Source organism: Camelus ferus, chromosome 3 (genome assembly GCF_009834535.1).
Source record: "Camelus ferus isolate YT-003-E chromosome 3, BCGSAC_Cfer_1.0, whole genome shotgun sequence".
Classification (NCBI taxonomy): Eukaryota; Metazoa; Chordata; class Mammalia; order Artiodactyla; family Camelidae; genus Camelus; species Camelus ferus.
The window spans coordinates 74,995,835-75,014,548 of NC_045698.1; the positions used below are offsets into that span (position 1 = coordinate 74,995,835).

Here is an 18,714-nt window from a genome sequence, read left to right on the forward strand (position 1 = left end):
GGAATATTTGATTCTTCACACAGAAGCCCTCATTCCTCCTGATTGATTGCAATAGTCAAGCTAAGCATCCTAAAATTCAGCATTATCAAACCCACAACTTAGAGCATTCAACTAAAAGAGAATGATGGTAAGTACTTCATTTTAAAAATGTAAGTGGGGAGAGAAACGGCTTTCTTATAAATGTTCAAGTTTCTTACACCTCATCTAAAATTATACACTTGGCTATACCTCTTCACCCTCTCTCCCACTGCTCTTGGCTTTGTGATGGAGCACTTTAATTTGCTCCACATGTAATATCCTTGCACCACTGTTTTCTATAATTTATACCACAGGCTGTCCACTTTCTTGTACTATTTTATTTGGTAAAGCACTTTGGATACCAGTTTATATGAAAGATGTTATTTGAAATGAAGTTGTATGGCAAGTTACATTATTATAATTTCCTCCTTGCTTTGGTCCTACTTCATCTTACACTGTTGCCTGATGTTTGATGCAGTGCTGAAATTTAAATGAAAAGAGAGTTTGGAATTGATGCACCTGCATTACTTATTTAATCTGCTGCCAGAGCAATCCACTATCAAATTCTCAGTTTTCATATCTTCTAAGTCCTGCTCTGACATCCATCTGACTTGATTCATGGAGAAAATATGTACTATGTACATTGTTATAAGTTAAGTAGGCATGAGCAAGTTGTTTTGGCTTTGAGGTAATGTGTCAGAGTTTACAACTTAACTACACCGCACAATTATGGGTAGTAGAAAAGTATGTCATATCTCAATTATTCAGGGACTAATTGCTTTGGTCCTTTGTTTCTGTTCTTTTCCCATCCTGTCATTTTGCCTTTTATTCATTCCAATATTTTACTTTAGTACTTTTAGGCGTTAAACAAACAGGAAGAAAGATTTGAATGAGTCAGTTGAATGACTTTTTGGCAGATCTTGATAAAGACACAACAAAAGAGAAGAAAAGATTACTCTGAAGACCAGGCTGAAGCTGGTACCTAAAATCTGCATGTTTTCTGTATTTGTGATTCTCTCTGGATTTGAATGTGCATGTTAATCAGTGTTCAGGTACTGAATGAATGTTGCCTAACTTAATTTTGCTAGAAGGGCTGTAGTAATATTGAATAATAATAAAGATAACAATAATGTTATTATTCTTATCATTTACAAGAAAACACATTCTAATGTCTTTTTTGGTAGCGAAGAGACAGGCTAATTACGTAGACAGTACATAAGATATTTCTGGGTTAACATTCCTCTATTCCTTTGCTCTAATCTCTGAGTGTTTAAGCCCATTCTGAGGTTTAAGTCTTATGGTCACCTCTTATTCTGCCTCTCAGAACACTATGTGGTGCCTTTCTGGCGGTAGATATTTATGCTTCAAACCAGAGCATGAACTCAGGGTACAGAAAGGTTTTGGTTTATCTTTTATTTTTCCCACCACACTTGTAGAAAGGGTGAGGAAGTATTTCAGTAACTAGATTTTTATGGACCGGGGGAGGGTAGAGGAATAAATTCGGGGTTCAGGATTTGCAGATACTAACTACTGTATATTAAATACATAAACAACAAAGTCCTACTGTATAGCACAGGGAACTGTGTTCAATATCTTGTAATGGCCTATAATGAAAAAGAATATGAAAAGGAATATATGTATGTATAACTGAATCACTGTGCTGTACACCAGAAATTAACACAACATTTTAAACTGACTATACTTGAATTTAAAAAACTAGATTTTTATTTCATTTTCTATTCTAAATATTATATAATTTACCAGTAAAATACTGTTGATATGTAAATAATAAGAGATCCTCCCAGTCAGTCTTTGACGAGAGAGAAGAGAGAACTGTTAGAGATCTTAGAGAGCATCTAACCCAATCCTAGATTTCACAGCTTGGAGATGTTGAGTTCAGACCTGGATCTAACATTTACTGACAGTGTGATCCTGGGCAGGCCATTTACCAACTCTGAATTTAGATTTACTTTATTTTAAAAAGTAGAAATATTGACCGGATATAGTTGCTGTGTACATTAAGTGAGAGGATGGATACAAAAGTGCTTTGTAAAATTTAACTACTCTCTACACGTTAGGTGGGGAAACTGATGCTTAGAGAAGTTAAGGGACGACGTCAGGGTGTTTTTTTCAGTTGGTGGCAGAGCCAGATTTCTTTAGGTGGTATGTAAATAAGAACTGAATTTGGAGTCAAAAGCAAGGGACATTTCAAGCAGATCATAGTCCTACTTGGAATATACCCAGAATATCCTTGGCCACTCTGGTTAGTGCTAATTAGAAGTGTAACAATTAAAGTTGAGAGTTTTGAAAAATAAAACTGACTTCAAGATTCTGTCACTTCTTGGCTGAGCTTGTTGGTGATATATAGAATAAGAATGATAAGATCACTCCTACCTATCTTAAATAGTTTTGCGTCTCTCAAAGGAGCTACTGCATGTGAAAGTATTTTGGTAAACAGGAAGGAGCTATGTAAATGTCATTATTATGGTCTCCTGCTCCCTCCATGTAACTTTTTATTGTATTTCTCACATCAGGAAGAAGAAAAATAATTCTCATGCAAATTTTACATGAGGTCACTGGAATAGCTTAGTATAACATTTTAGGGGAAATAGCATTGATTGATTTTTTTCCAGCATGATGAGCTCATTAAATCTTCCTTTCATGATACCCATTTCATTTTTCAAATATTCTTTATCTTATTTTTCTTCCAAAGACCAATACTGCATACTTGTTTTTATTTTTTGATCCTGTCCTTTGTCTCCTACTATTAATTATTTGGTTTGTTTCCTGTCATTAATTTAAAAAAATTTTTTTGAACTTCAGTTTTATTGTTTTTTTGTTTGTTCGTTTATTGTTATTGCTGTTTGGGGGGAGGTAATTAGGTTTATTTACTTATTTTTTGTTTTTAATGGAGGTACTGGGGATTGAACTCAAGACCTCATGCATGCTAAGCAGGCACTCTACCAACTGAGCTATACTATCCCCCCTAATTTTTACCTAAACTCTTTTTTTCCCTACTACCTGAATAACTCCCTCCTTCTACACTCACCAACTTTATAGAATCTCACAAATAAAGACTCTAAATTAAGGCAATTTTTTTTCAGGTACCCCTTTGGGAAATGTTTGAGACTGTGACATTGTGTTTCTCTTTAAGAGAATTACTGTTAACAGAAAACTGTCCTGAATCATAACTCTTACTATTCCCCAATTTATGGATCTCTCTCTGCATAAGAAACGAATCTATACAGAAAGAATCACAAATAAACACCTAATAAAAGAAATTCAGCTCCCATTAAAATACTAGAATAACAGATGGTGGAGTTTAAGTATTATTCAACTACTGTTTATCCTACCCAGTGCTCATTTTAAATTCAACATTTCTGAGAATTATTCATGGAGCCACGGTTGTATTTCATGCAGATAACAAGCTTAGTTTGGAGTGAATTACCAGAACGCACCCATAATTTCCATACTTTCTTGGTTATTGTTAATTTGGATTGCAACTATTAGTTAAAGTTGAGAGGCTTTCGAAAGCAAATCAACATCAAGTTATCGCGGACAATAAGTTGTTCAGCAATCTGTGGGGAGGGCAAATCATTAAATTTTACAGGGTGGAGGAACTCACCAAAGAATGTGTTGTTCCATCTGCCAAAGCTGAAAAACACAACTGTTTGAAGAGTGTGTTTCTTCCTCGGCAGCAGCCTGCCCACTGAGCAGGCAATTGTTCTTGCTTTTATCTAATGGCTGTGGTGTAACTTTTAAGTTAATGTAAAATGCAGTTTCATCTTCCAACGCCTCTCCACGTGAAAGATCAACAGAGCTGTCTGTAACACAGCACACTTTCCTATGTGAAGACACAGGGCCCTCTGAGTTGATCACTAGGACACACATCATGGCAAATGTAGATTACTGAGCTCCTCCCTACTCCAGTTTCCACCATACATTTGTATTTTATTCATATCATGTTAGGGAAAATGACAAGCTCTCCTGCTCCAAGTCATTAAAAAAATTAGGAGACCTTTTAAAAGAACAACATCCATTCTAATGCTAAAAGCTGATGCTTTGACAGCTTAAAGAGTTTTCACCCCATGTTTAAAATTAATCTGAACAAAAAAAAAGCTAAATTCAACATGACACATCCCCAATGCCTGAAAAAGCTTTTACATGGAAAAACAAGGCTTAAAAATCTCTTGATTTTATTGTTGAGTTTTGCAAATTTTGAGAGCAGCAAAAGTTAAGGGGACTTTGCTTACAATCATTCTGTAAGTCTTCACTACCATCTCTATTGTTGAGTACTTACTATGTGACAGAATTCTGTGCTGGGAGTGTCACATCCATGATTTCATTTAATGTCTACAATGACTCAACAAGGGATTCCCATTTCACAGATGAGAATCCTGAGCCTCAGAAAGCTTAGTAAGTACAGAGCTAAAATTTTAACTTGACAATGTCTGACTTCAGGGCTCTTGTTTTTTTTCTACTATGACATACTTCTTCCTTAAGCAAGTAGGTGTGAAATTATATATAGAACTTAATGTTTACATTTTAAAAAATGACATCACAGAGAGAAAAGCACTATTTATTTTTCAAAACACCTAAAAAAAGTTTACCTTAGGTACATCTTTACACCCAACCCAACTCTGAATCGCTCCTTAAATTCATGCAGTTCTAAGCATAAAGTTCTTCATTTGTAAAGGGAATAATTACAGCACCGACATCATGTTGTGAGACAATTCTCCATAAGAGCCCTGCATTTCTTCTTGTCCTGCGAGCACAGGCACGTTTCTGCCTTTGTTCTGGATTATTTCTTCAAGGATATCTGTGTAGTAAATACCCGTGAAAGACAGTGTCTCCCTCTGGAGAAAATAGTGGCATGCTTCCTGTCCATTTAAAAAGATTCAGGTTCCCTAACTTCAGGGCTTCTCTGCTGTAATGCACCTACTATGTGTGCTCGTGTCACCTGACCCTCTTTGTGTGGTCCTGTGGGAACCAGGGTTTGGAGAACTGGCCCCAGAAAATGCTGAGACTCTGGTTATTGTTATTTCTGTGGCTAATGAAGTCTTTCATCTTTGACCCAAGAGTTTCCTGCCCTCTGCCAGCATCCATAAAATTATGGTAGGCTACTTTGTTAACTTTCAAGTAGGGTAAAAGTCTCAAATCCTTCTTGATATCTCATAAAGCTGTGACGATTCAATGAGATAGTCTGTGTAGCTGGATTAGTGATTGGCACATAAAAAGTACTAAATATATATTGGCTATTGATGTTATTATTGAATCAGAAAAAAACCACATAATTGTTTCATCAATAATATAGATATTTTGGTATTTTATATGAATTAACTTCAAATTGCTTTTTTGGTGTGATAAACTAGCTGATAGTGATGTTCCTTTGTATATGCCACAGTTAGTGTGGTTGGGACACTTGGAGGGTCAAATCCATTCCGCAAAGACAGGGTTCATGAATTTTTTGCCTCTTATGGCTAGGGCAGTTGTTATAGAAATAATTTGGAAGGCATATTTTACAATGTATCTTGAATACAGATTTTGAAATGCTATAACTGAATGTTGAGGGAAAATTAATAAACCAATCCAACAAGTGGCATTCAATAGTCTGCCAAGGTTTAATGGCTCAGAAACCCTAAAGCCTATGGCTTCTTACAAACTTGATCTAAGGAACACTGGAAATGGTATTTTTAAACCATCTGTGAACCATATAACTTACTAATATGAAAATGAGTTAAGAAATACAAATGATAATGCAACTATGAAAACTATGGAATCTGTCTGGAACTCTTTCTGTTTCTCTACACATTTTATCTCTTTATTTTATCTGTGCCCTTCAATTATTGAAAAGAGAAGGTATTTTGGTACTAATGGCAAATTGTTTATGCCTTTTTGATGGTGTTTTTGTTTCATATGCTCTGCCTTTAGCATTTCTAAGATTTCTAAGATTCTCTAGTTTAGGATTAGCTTAGCAGCCACCAGTCCCTTCTGGCTTTTGGTGTCACTGGAGGAGGTCTCCTATGTATGGATTACATTTGCCTTTTCCTCAGAAGTGATTTGCTTAGTGGGTGAAATTGAAGGAGAAATAGGACATTTGAATAATTTCAAAGTGTCTCTTATTATATGTAAATAAATACCTATTGATTATAAAGGGAAAACTATTAGGTTTGTGGTGGGGAAACTGGGCAGACACAGCCTTAACCAAGAATACTTTCACCAATAATAAGACATGTCTGTATCAGGTACCCGTGATGTGATACAGTAATGGTGGCCATATCACTTCTGTGATACATTTCTAAAAATGCATAATCTCAGTCCAAGCAGAGAAAACATTAAGCAAATCCAAGTTAAGGAACATTCTACAAAGTAATTGACCAGTACCCTTCAAAAGCCTCAAGGTAATGAAAGACGACAAAAGACTAGGAATTGTCAAAGACTGGAGCAGACTAAGGATACATGACAAACCAAATGCAGTGTGGAATCCTGAATTAGACCCTGAAATGTTAAAAGAAGGACATTAGTAGAAAAACTGGTATTTCATAGTTAAGCGATCAGTATCCTTTATCTCTTTAGTTAAGTAAGGTGCTAGCAAGAAGGAAAGCTGCATGCCGAACCTCTGTACTGTTTTTCAACTCTTTTATAAGCCTAAAATTATCTTAGCATAAAAATAATTTTTAAAAAGTAAAAAGTAGTTATTTATTAATTATTGTGATAAAACCCTGGTTTTATTTTCCATGCTAGGAAATAAAGTTAAAAGGTGAAAGAATACAACAGATTACTCTCCTTAAGCAGGAATAATTTTATAACATTATGGAGACGTAGGAGACAGTGAGGTCATTTATGAAAGACATTCAGTAAAATGGTATCCACTTTGTTTTGGTCACTTTTATCATGTAAGTGGGTAGATGGACATAGCCTGTATCCCAAAATAGATTTTAAGATCTTCTACCTTTTATCTTCCACTGTCTAGTTTGTATGTTTATACATACTAGATGTTCAGTGAAGATTTGTTTTGATTGTTGGGGATGATAACCAAATGCTCTCTGCTGGTTTAGATCTCAAGTATTCTTTTTTTTTCCCCCTGGGTGCTAAATATCTGCTCTATTGACTTTTCAGTTACATATTCAATGTAAGTTCTGAGCTAACAATTTTTCTGTGTAAACCCAAGAAAAAATACTTTTTTTTAAAACTTCTACTTCTAATACACAATTTCTTTCAGCATTACCAGAACATATACTCAAAGAAGATTGCATAATATATTTTCTTCATCTGGTGACAAGAAAAATGTTTCATTTCCACTACTCCATTATGTTGAGTGTTCCTCTTAATGAATTAAGGGTTGAGAGGAATAGGTGAGGTTTTATGTTTATATGATATTTTTGGAGGCTGGAAAAAGAGGCAAATTATACTAATGTTCACAAGAATACAAAGGAATTCTTATTCTGCTACCATCACTTCCTTCAGAAGTATTTTTTTCTTGAAAACCTAACAAAATTTTTCATCATTATCATCAAAAGATATTTTTCAACCATGTTCTGTCCATGTTACTACAACAGAGATGGACAAAAACATGTGGCCCCTGAATTCAGGACCTTGTAGAATTGAGACTTTTAGGCATCCCACTAGAAATCTCAGCTTTTCTGAGACTATAATCTTAAAATACACCCTGTATCAAACTGTCACTGATCTAAAGTTTCACCATTGAAATTTCATCCCATGGTTGCTTCATATTCAAATACAACCAAAACTAAAAAGAGGTAATTATATTATAAAATCCCTTCTTATATGATAGCTGGTTGAAAGTCAATTTGAACAGGAAAAGCTCAGAAAAGAGGGAACACCAATAAACAAATAGAAAAGGGGAGGGTACATTGAAAGAGTTTTAGAATTAATAAGACCCAAGGTTATATTTTGGCTTTTCCATTTACTAACTGGTTAATTCTGGATATACTACTTCCTCTCTTTTTGCTCATTTCCTTCATTTGTTAAAGTGGGAATAATTAGCTCACCTCCCTGGAATGTTGTCAGATTTAAATGAGCTAGGAAATATGAAAATACCTGGCATGGCATGTAGAAATGGAACAGGTACTGAAGGATCTCTCTCTCTCTTTTTTTTTAAACTGAAGACAAATGTTGCCCTCTCCACAAGTTTAACCGTAGGACCAAATTTTACTTAACTCAGAAACCTCAACGTTATCCACAGAGGTTGAAAGACAGTATGGGAGACATCTTCCAAGCCCATCTCTTCACAGCCTTGCACCTTAGAAATTGAGCTCCCAATGTGCAGCCTTCTGTTGCTCTGACTGTGCAGAAGGCACAAGAACAGGAGCTCTCACCTTTTCACTGCAGTGTGAGCCTGGTTTCTTCCAATAGTACCCTAGGTTGGCTTGACCTGGGAGGTGGTCACGGATGAAGCAAAGATACTAGCGATAGAGGAACGTCTCTGTGCCACCTAGGGCTGAGGGAGTGCTCCAGGTAAATCACTAAGGATGACCTCAGTTTGAGGGGCTGGGCAAGGTGAAACTCCAGGGCGTTCCAGAGGCTGAAAAGATTTATGGGGAGCAGAGCCCTACTTCCAGTGTCTCTGAGGGAGACAATTGGCCTTTTCCATGGACTTGATGTAGGTTATCTGTAACAGCTGTGTCTAACTTTTAACCACCTCTTTCCTAACCTGAAAAGGTATAACTCAAGCTTGCTTGTCCTGCCTCAGTGCGAACACTGTGAATACCCATCTCTGTGTTGAAATGGTTAATCTTTGAATAGAACTTTTAGACCTCAGTTGAAGGAAGCTTTTCTTGCAAGCTACTTTTAGAATCCAGTTGTGTTCTTTTTCAGTAAAGGAGAATTAAAAACAACAAACAAAAATAATGCTTATTTTTCAACAAAAAGTAATGCTATTTTTTCCCTTAGGCTTTTCATTGAGATTCACTTTATTCATCTATGTTTATATATTTACTTCAATTTTTTCTCATTATGTAAAACAACACTAACCAGCGTGCATTCTTCATCATCTGTATGTTCTGTTCTTTGGGTATTTCTTTTAATGAGTATCACCTCTGAATAATTGGAAAAAATAATCGCCAATTTGAAGGAGCCAACAGAGAATACAAGCATTTATAGATAAATAAAAAACTGGAATGTATATTCAAACTTTTAAGATTATTTTTGAGTAGTGGGATTAACATTGATTCTGTATGTATTTCTGTATTTTTTAAGTTTTCAATAAAAAGGATGTATGTAATTCAAAATACAGTCAAAAAAGTTTAAAAACTATTTTGGCTTTTGAAGGTAAGTACAACAGAGAAATTTTAAAAGCATTTTGGCCGTGTTTGGGTTAAACTCCAAGTGGTGATTACTTGGAACAATCTCTATTGTCTTATCAGTTTCTAAACAGGTTATCCTACAAAAATGTATTTTACATATTTGTTTAAATATAGGGAACATTTTCCCAAAGAGAATAGCAATCCAAATAATCTATAAAGAAGCATCTGGGTGCTTACTCTCTAGAAAGCTGTCTGCTACAAGCTGTGAAGAATTCAAAATGAATGAGAAACAGCTGGGCTGCCAGGGCTTGCAGAACCTAGCTAACTTGTCCAAGGTCACCCGTTTACGTAGAGGCAGAGTCTGGAATTAACAAACGAGATATGTCTGGAGGCCAAGAATCCTTAAGTCCTACTGATGACTCTTGTACTCTGTCATGTGCCTCCACTCACCACGTGGTCACTGACATTTTCTCTTCCCAGTGTGACCGGTGTGGAGACACGCGAGGATGGACCAGCCATTACCAACCTGGATCTCTTTCCCCTGTGTGTACTGGTTACTGAGGCTTGTCACTGCCTCCACCCTTGCCTCATCCTCCTTTCCTTTTAGTTTTTGTTTTTGTTAAGGTTAATCATATACAATATCTAATTTCCATGGTTTGCTATGAAACACGGCATTGCTCCACTCCTTAACATTTTGCCCTCCCCAGAATTAATTGCTTTCATGTCTTTCATGTCATTATGTTGTCATTTAGCTTCAGATGCTATCAGTTTCTGGCATTGTTAACTGGCTTTCCACTATAAAGACGAGACTATGTGTCTCTCTTTCTCTCCTTCCCTCCTTCCTTCCCTCTCCACACATGCATAGTCTTCTCATTCCCTTTTCTTCTAGTAGATTTATATTGTAATTTTGGTTAAATTAATATTGCATATTAGTACAATGTCATGACTATTTTTAGCTGAGACATGTAGTAAACTTTGAGTACGACTCCTTTCCTGTACAACTTTGTGTTTTCCCTGGAGTTATAATTGTTTTCGTTTGCTTCATTTTTTATGTGTTTAATCGCTATTCGACCTCTCACTCTTCAGCAGTTAACTAAATTTCTCTTGAGTCTTCCTGAACATCCTTCTATTGAGTTTTCATTTTTAGTTATAATGCTTTCTGTTTGTAAAAGCTCTTCTTTGTAATCTGTTTCTTTACTATAGTATCCTGTTCATGGTTTTGGTTGCATAATCTCTCATCTCTCTGTAGATACTAATACTGTTTTGTTCTTATTTTCAAGTTTCCTTTTTCCTGCATAATCTCTGTTGTCTCCAAGTTGCTTTAAATCTATTTGTTTTTGGTCTCTACCTTTCAAATTGTATGCTGGCTTCCAATGTCTGATAACCCTTAGTTGTCTTCTCTCATTTTATAGTATTGTTGTCATCTCATATGTTTTAATACTTTATATATAATTATATATGCATATATGTTTTTATTGTCTTCTCACATTTGACATATATTGTCTTTTCATAGTTTGAGGTATGTTAAATAGCTCACTGGTCCCTTTGAGTGCATTAATGGGCCTTAAAGATTGTGAGCTCCATTTAGGGTGATCAAGTTGGGTTATTTACTCAAGGAATTTTGATGTTAGCATCTTTGGAACTTTCATTTGAATCTGTTTTATTTTTATAGAGACCTTTAATCTCTTCCTGGGATAGTGAAGGCCTGGCATGTGGGGAGCTGAGTGGTAGAAAAAGGCTAAATTTACTTAATTCTTCAGTTTTCAATATAGTACTCAAATCTTCAATTTTATCTTTTCGTTTCCATATCAGAGACTCTGTCTTACACACTTTGGAAAATAAGCCTCCAGGCCTCAGTAAATATAATTGAGGTTGACTCAGAAATCTTGAAAGATCAGAATTTGTGCAAGCATGTCTGCCTATAGCCTTGTCACATTTGGGGGAAAAATGTGGTTTAGAATTTCTAAGAGCAAATGATAGTTTAATAAAAATAACACAAAAATATGGAACATCAAACATACACATTAATTATAACAGCTTGTATTCCAAACATATGATGTGTAGGCAGCCAACCTCACATTAGATGGGAATAATGATGGGTATTAGAGCCCTTGCTTTCTCAGTTCTTGACCCTTAACATTCCATCCTTTCACAAGAAGGCCCAGTGCAACATGTCACTCAAGAGCAGAACCTGTCTGTGTAATCATATTAAATGGTCTGCAAAGCAATGTCATATTCTGCCCATGTCACTGTGGATAACTGGGAATGCCCTTTCAGACTACTTCTCTGAGATCAAGGTGAATTTTAAGTGTAAAAATAAACATTTTTTGACACTATAATAAAATTTAATCCCTGGCATCTTTTCATAGTGGCCAAGTCCCTAAAGCATTCAGTTCAACAGAACCTACCTTTTGTAGGGTCCTATTTATAAAGACATCAAAGATTTGGAGAAAAAACATTTCTTTTCAAGCATAGTAAAGGGACTTCTTTCATGTTTTTAAGATCTAGATTTTCATTTGAGTTGGAATATTGTTTTCCTTCTAATGACATCTGACATTAGAATAGGTCTTATTAATAAAATTTAGGCCACCTTTCTTTTTTGCTAATCGGGCATGATTAGCTCTATCAATCAGACTTTCTAACATTTTTGCCCATAAATTAAGCTTTGGAGCTTTGAAAAATATGAAACAATCAAATTACTCTTATTTGAAACAGATACAGTGTGTCACATTGCAGTTTGGTTTATAATGGGAACTCATTATCATACTCATTACTGTGAATTATAGGAGTTTCCTGGCTGGCCTTCATTAACCATCTGGCTTTAAGCATTGATTTGTGGTTACGTATGTTATTTTTAGAAAAGAGCACCTGAACATCTACTGAAAACATTTGTTTCATCTTGTTCTACATATTTTTAAAGGCCATGAATCTTGCTGTTGTGAAAATCTTGTACATTCTGGTGTGTCTTCATTTTTGACTTATATTCATGTATTATTTATCCAAAGAAAATGTTAGCCATGTTATCAAGTCTTGATCCTCTAAGCTGCTTTTACTCAAGGCATTTCCTAGGAAGTGTGATAGGAAAGTATAGTTGGTGGAAGACAAATCTAATGCTATAGATTTTCACTCCAATGTAGTGGGTGGAAAATGTTATATACTTTGATGTTGGAGTATTTTAAACAAGAGAATACTAAAAACATTTATTCATTAATTTGGTCAGCAAATATCTACTGAGCACTTTTTGGGGAACAGAGATTGTTCCAGGTGCGGGAGATGCTGGGGCTGCAATAGTAAATAGCATGGCCACTACCCCATATAGCTGGACAACAAACAAAGGAAAGGACCAATAAACAAGATAAGAGTATTAAGGAGATAAACTGGACTCTACAATAGAGAGAAATTAGGGACGAAGGCTACTCTAGAATTGGTGGTTAGGAAAACCTCCCTGAGGATGACATGTAAACAAACAGTAGAAGAAGCTTCTTGGTAGAAGAGGCAGTGAATTCAAAGGATCTCAGTCTATAAAGAGCTTGATGTGGAATGAGACAAAAAAGAGGTCTCTGAGTCTACAGTACAGGTAATTCAAACAGACCATGATAGAAGATGAGGTGGGAAGTGCTGGCAGGAACCAGATCCTATAGAGTCATGGTAAGTTGTCTGGATTTCATTTTCTTTGTGATTTACTTAAAAAAAATATTATGGCTATGATGTAGAAAATCGACTCTAGGAAGGCAATAGTTGAAAGATAGAGACCACTTAGAAGGGAACTGAACTGACAGATAATCTAATCTAAACTAGGGTAATGACATAAGAGATGGAAAGGAAAAGAGTGGAAACAACATGACATATTGATGCACTGGATGCGAATAATCAGGGAAGGATAGGAAGCAAAGATGACTTCTAGAATTTAGGATTGAACAAATGAATGGGTAGAGGTACCATTACTGAGACAGAGAACGCTAACAGAGGAATAGACTGGTACACCAGGAGTTTATTTTTTGACAACCTAAATTTGAGATGTCTATTAGACTTTAAGATGTAAATAGCAAATAGGAAGTTTGATATGCATCCTGAGGGATATAAACCAGTCAAACTAGAAAAAGATCACCCCAGGGAAAGAATACAGACCAAGGGAAGAAGACCCAGAACAAGCACTTCCTTCCGAGAAGGAAAACAGAAACCTTAATAGTTAGAATTAGAGGGATCCGGCTATGCAGCAGTCAGAAGGCTGAAAGAGCAAAAGGAGGATGCTGAGGTACCCAGATATTACAGAGAGTAGGAAGTGGCTACAACTCTCAATGCGTGGAGAGTATGGGAAAGAGGCCTTTAACCAGAATCTGTGAGCCAGGAGGAGGGCCCTACAGAGCTAGTGCTTGGGCCTCTGGTGCTGGAACCTCTGAGGAGGGGCATGGCCAGGTGGGTTCTCCCAGGGCTCAGGAGGAGCAGCACAGTTGGTAAGAGATTGCAGTGTGCCTCCTCCTAGGGCTTCCAAGGGTCTCAGCTTGGCTACTACTAGGCAGCTTGGTGAGAATGGAACTGTGAGCGCTGGAAAAAGGTGGAAGTTGTAGCCAGCTGTGGGCTATTGTTGAAGATTACTGACAGGAAGTACAAAATAAGCTTCTTCTCCCCTCCTTACTACCTCCAATAATCCTCTTTAATTCCCACTGGTAGAACCTAATACAAAGCCAGATGGTAAGGGAGTCTTGGAGATGTAGTTTGAGCAATCCCAGTCCACCAGGATAGAAGGTGGGCTTGGAGCTGAGAAATGGCTTCTAACAATTCCTTTCTATATATATATACATGTATATGTATATGTATATGTATATATGTATTTGTATACATATGTGTATATGTACACACACAGACACACACATATGTATATTTTTTGGTAGGGAGGTAATTAACTTTATTTATTAATTTTTTTAAACAGAGGTATTGAGGATTGAACCCAGAACCTCACGCATGCTAAGCACACACTCTACCACTGAGTTTTACCCTCCCCTGCAAATACTACAATTCTGCTTTTGTAGCAGGTATGCAATTCTTGTATGAATATAAAATGAAGGTTATTAAGGAGGCATTATACTGATAGGCTGACAAAAGCCCTACCCCACTTTGCCTATCAAATAGACCTGAGTCAGGCATGGTGTCTCACCTAGTTTGTCTCTCATGCTCAAATTAGAACATGAATGTCTTTCCTGTTCCTTAGAATAACCAGCCTAACATTCTCTTCAGTACTTTCCAGAGATATTTTTTGCATATATGGGTATTTCCTTTATTCATTCATTCAATATTTATTGTAAGTCTACTCTGTATTTGGCACAGCTCTAAATATTAGTGGCATAGGGATGAACACGACAAAATTCCTGTCCTTAAGAAGCTTAAATTCTAATAAGTTGGAGTGTGTGCAACAGGGAAGGGACAGAAGTAAACATATAAAACAACTTCTAAAATAAGATGTTTCCTAACTAACACTGCTAAGTCCTATGAAGAAATTCAAACAGGGCAACTCAATACAAGTGACAGGGTGCGGCACTCTTAGCTATTATGGACTCTATCTCACCAACATATTAGTCATATTACACAGTTTCAAGCTAAATAGGCTAATTCTTTCAATAAGATAAGTCTACTGGGAACTAGAAGGTTGGTCTAAGAAGAAGGAATTTGCACTAAGACTTGAAAGATGAGCAGAAAAGACAACTATGTGAAAATTAGCAAGACATTCTAGACAGAAAGAATGGCAAATACAAAGGTCCTGAGGCTGAAATGAGCTCAGCAAACCTAGAAGACAGCAAGGCCAGTATGGGTGGAGAATGGTGAACAGGAGAATGTGGCAGAATATCTGCACTCTTTTGTATCTAATTTATTTCATTTAACAAAACATCTTGGAAGTCAGTCATAATCAGAGCCTCCTTCTTAATGACTGCATGATATTCTATTACACAGGCATTTGGTTTATTTAAGTATTTGACTACTGTCAGATGTTTAGATTGTCTGCATTCTTTTGTTCTTACAAATAGTATTCATTGCTACTGTGGGAGCCCATGATTGGGTTAATAAACTGTAACAGACCCCAGCCACTTGTGAAGAACAAATGCGCTTAGTAACTTCTTTGCTAGCAGGCGCCTGTGCATCTGCACTCCTGTCTCCTTGCCATAAAAAGCAGAGACAATGACTTGCTTGTATATTTGAGGTTTTAGCTTAGGGCTGCTTCCGCAGTGGCAAAGCCATTGTGTGTCCCTTGCTATAAACGCAGGACATGGCTTGTTTATCATAAGCATAGGTCCATAGTTCAGGGTTTACTCTGCTTGTTGCAAAGCGATGACCCATGCCCTCAGCTATAAACACTGGGCATGCTTTCTGCTGTTTAGATAGTCTATGACCCCCAAGACAAGAAACTGGCGGTCTGGTGGTCTGTTTTGTAATCAACTTCTTATATCTGAAGAATGTACCTTATTCCCCTCTCCTCATGACTGCCCTGAGGATAAATTAAGCCTTTGTACCCATTGTGGAATTTATGATCTCTACCCAATCCTGTTTTTCCTTAAGCTCCTGTGTTCCATGACACAATTGTTTGTGATCTTCTCTTTGATTGTGTACAATAAATATGGGAGTGTTTGAGAGGCTTGGGGAGTTGGTCTCCGACTCCCTCTCGCTCTCTTGACTTTACACAGAGTCCCAAGTAATTCATTCCACCCTGGTGGGACTTCTGCTGGACAGAACCCACAGCTATAATGAATACAGATGGTCCCAGACTTACAATTTTTCAACTTTACAATGGCACGAAAGCCATACACATTCAGTAGGAAGTATACTTTGAATTTTGAGCTTTGATTGTTTCCGGGGCTCGCAATATGCAGTAGAACACTCTCTTATGATGCTGGGCAGTGGCACTGAGCCGTGGCTCTCATTCAGCCACAAGATCATGAGGGTAAGCAATTGTTACACTCGCAACCATTTTGTACCCACACAATCATTCTCTTTTTCACTTTCAGTACAGCATTCTATAAACTACATGAGATATTCTACACTTTATTATAAAATAGGCTTTGTATTAGGTGATTTTCCCAACTATAGGCTAATGTAAGTGTTCTGAGCACATTTAAGGTAGGGTAAGTTAAGCTATGATGATCAGTAGGTTGTATATTAAATGCATTGTCAACCTATAATATTTTCAGTTTACGATGGCTTTATTAGGAGGTAATGCCACCATAAGTCAAGGAAGATCTGTATCATCATACATATGGTTTTGTACATTAGGGTGATTATATATGTTAAAAAAATCCTAGAGATGTGTGTGCATTATGAATTTTTCTATGTTCATTTTACATTTTGGTAAACATTTCCAAATAGACTTCCAAAGAATTTTATCAGTCTCTGTCCCACTACAATAGCACCTTGATCCACATCCAACCAATGAACAATTTCGTTGGGTTTGAACCATTACATTGGGTTGAACCATTTCATTGGTTTGAACCACTGAACCATTGAACCATTCCACTGGGTTTCATATCTGCCATATGAAAATGGTATCTCACTGTAGTTTTGTTTGATACTCTTTATCAGAGAGATCTAGTTTATTTTTATGTATTTAAAAGCCATTAGCTTTTTGAGTATATGTGAACTCTCAGCTCATGTTCTTTGCCCATTTCCATTGGACTGCTGTGTTTATTTCTGTAATAAGTTCATTACCGGTTGTCTTCCCCAGCAAACCTACAGGGCCAGTGTTTATGCTTATGAATGGGAAGGGGCAATGAAGATCCCCATCCTGCCCCATCCCACAGTAGACTATTAGCTTTACTACCAGTTTAGAAATTGTAGTGCTAATTTTGGTTTCTTCCATGTACTCTGGGTGGGAAAGCCAAAACAGAATATTTTTAATGAGGGGAAACCAGGGTTCAGTCTCTGTATTCTCCCCTTGCCTCCAGGTCCTAAATCATTGGCACAAAGCTGAGAAACAGCCTCCTCTTATATGGTATTCAGAGAAAATCCAAATGTGATCATGGTCAGAGACGTCTTCCTAGTTCCGTATTCTTTTCCCCTACACAAACTGCAGAGGTTCATGGTGGAAATGTGCTTCATGCTTGTACTTGTGGCTGGATGAACATGTGAGGATGTTTCTATGATGCGTTCTATGTAGTTACAGCCATGAGTAATAGAACCAAGAAGAATATCGTATGTTACGGTACTGTATCAAAATCCTCCGACACCTCTCTCCTCCCCTGGCAATATTTACTTCCCCAGTTCAAACATGTATACAAAATTTTGCATATATATTGGCATCTATGTTTGCCATGATTTTAAAACAGTAATCAGAGAGCTATTTTTCCTCACTGCAAATGGTTAAACAAAGAAAGAGTAAACAAAGATGAAATAAAAAACTGAGTGCATAATTCTGGAAACCACATAATCACACATGCAGAATATTTTTCCACAGCATATCTCCTTTCCCACCACCACCACCACTGATGTCACTATAAATAGGCAGGATCGTCTCAGGTTTACCTAAATCCATTCTCATTTTCCTAGACAACAGATCGTATATGCTCCATCATAGAACCCTATACAGAGACTCTGAATGGGGTTGGAAAGAATCTTTATAAAAAGGTTAAAAACATCATCTCCAGGGATTTCAAAGGTTTTCTTCAGAAATACTTTAAATAACTCAAGGGTCTCTGCAACAAGACAGTCATCCTCTAAAACTTAGATACATTACTAAGTGTTAATTATGATACAGTTTATTCATACAAGTTCTCCATTCCACTTCTTGCCCATGTCTTACCTTTAATTAGTGTCCCTCTTTGCACTAGGAGAGCAAGTAATTTTCTTGGCTGTTTCTTCACTAAGAGATTTGCGCTTCTTCCCAAATCCTGATATTCATCTTCTTTTCTACTAAGAGAAGCCCAGAAAAAAACATACAGCATTAGATACAGGGATTCTAAGTTCTGAGATATTGTTAAAATATTATTCAGTCTCACAATGTCCTTGAGCTAGTGTTGAACAATATTTCTACCTATGCCTTGACTATCATTCATTTATTCATTCTTCAGTTTCATCATTTGTTCATTGATGTATCCGTTCATCCAACATTTGTGGAATATACTTTGACTTCCAGGCACAGGGTTAGGCAATGAGACTTAGAAAGCTGAACTAGGCACAGCCTGTTAGGCATTTCATTTGTAGGAGAGACATGGGGATGAATAAGTGTAATGTAAGTGCTTTATACCATCTGAGTCTCAAACTGGCCCCTTAAGTTAGTGCTATTGTCTGAATGTTTGTATCTTTCCAAAACTCAAAAATGGAAATTCTAACTCCAAAAATGATGAAAGTCTACCCTTTGGGAGGTGGTCAGGTCATGAGAGTGAAGCCCAAATAAATGAGTTTAGTCCTCTTATAAAAGAAGATCCAGAGAGCCCCTCTGCCCTTTCTT

At 36.7% G+C, this 18,714-nt stretch overlaps 1 protein-coding gene across 5 annotated transcripts in view; it reads right to left on the reverse strand.

Moving 5' to 3' along the window:
- PJA2 (praja ring finger ubiquitin ligase 2) overlaps positions 1–18,714 on the reverse strand; it is a 266,836-nt gene that overhangs the window by 102,548 nt on the left and 145,574 nt on the right. For 4 of the 5 annotated variants that reach the window (XM_032476481.1, XM_032476477.1, XM_032476479.1 and 1 more), the window contains one exon: positions 18,067–18,173. The gene's annotated coding sequence lies outside the window, so the exon portion shown is untranslated. Of the gene's footprint in view, positions 1–18,066; positions 18,177–18,714 lie in introns of those variants that run through there. The other variant, XM_032476480.1, reaches the window with a different exon arrangement.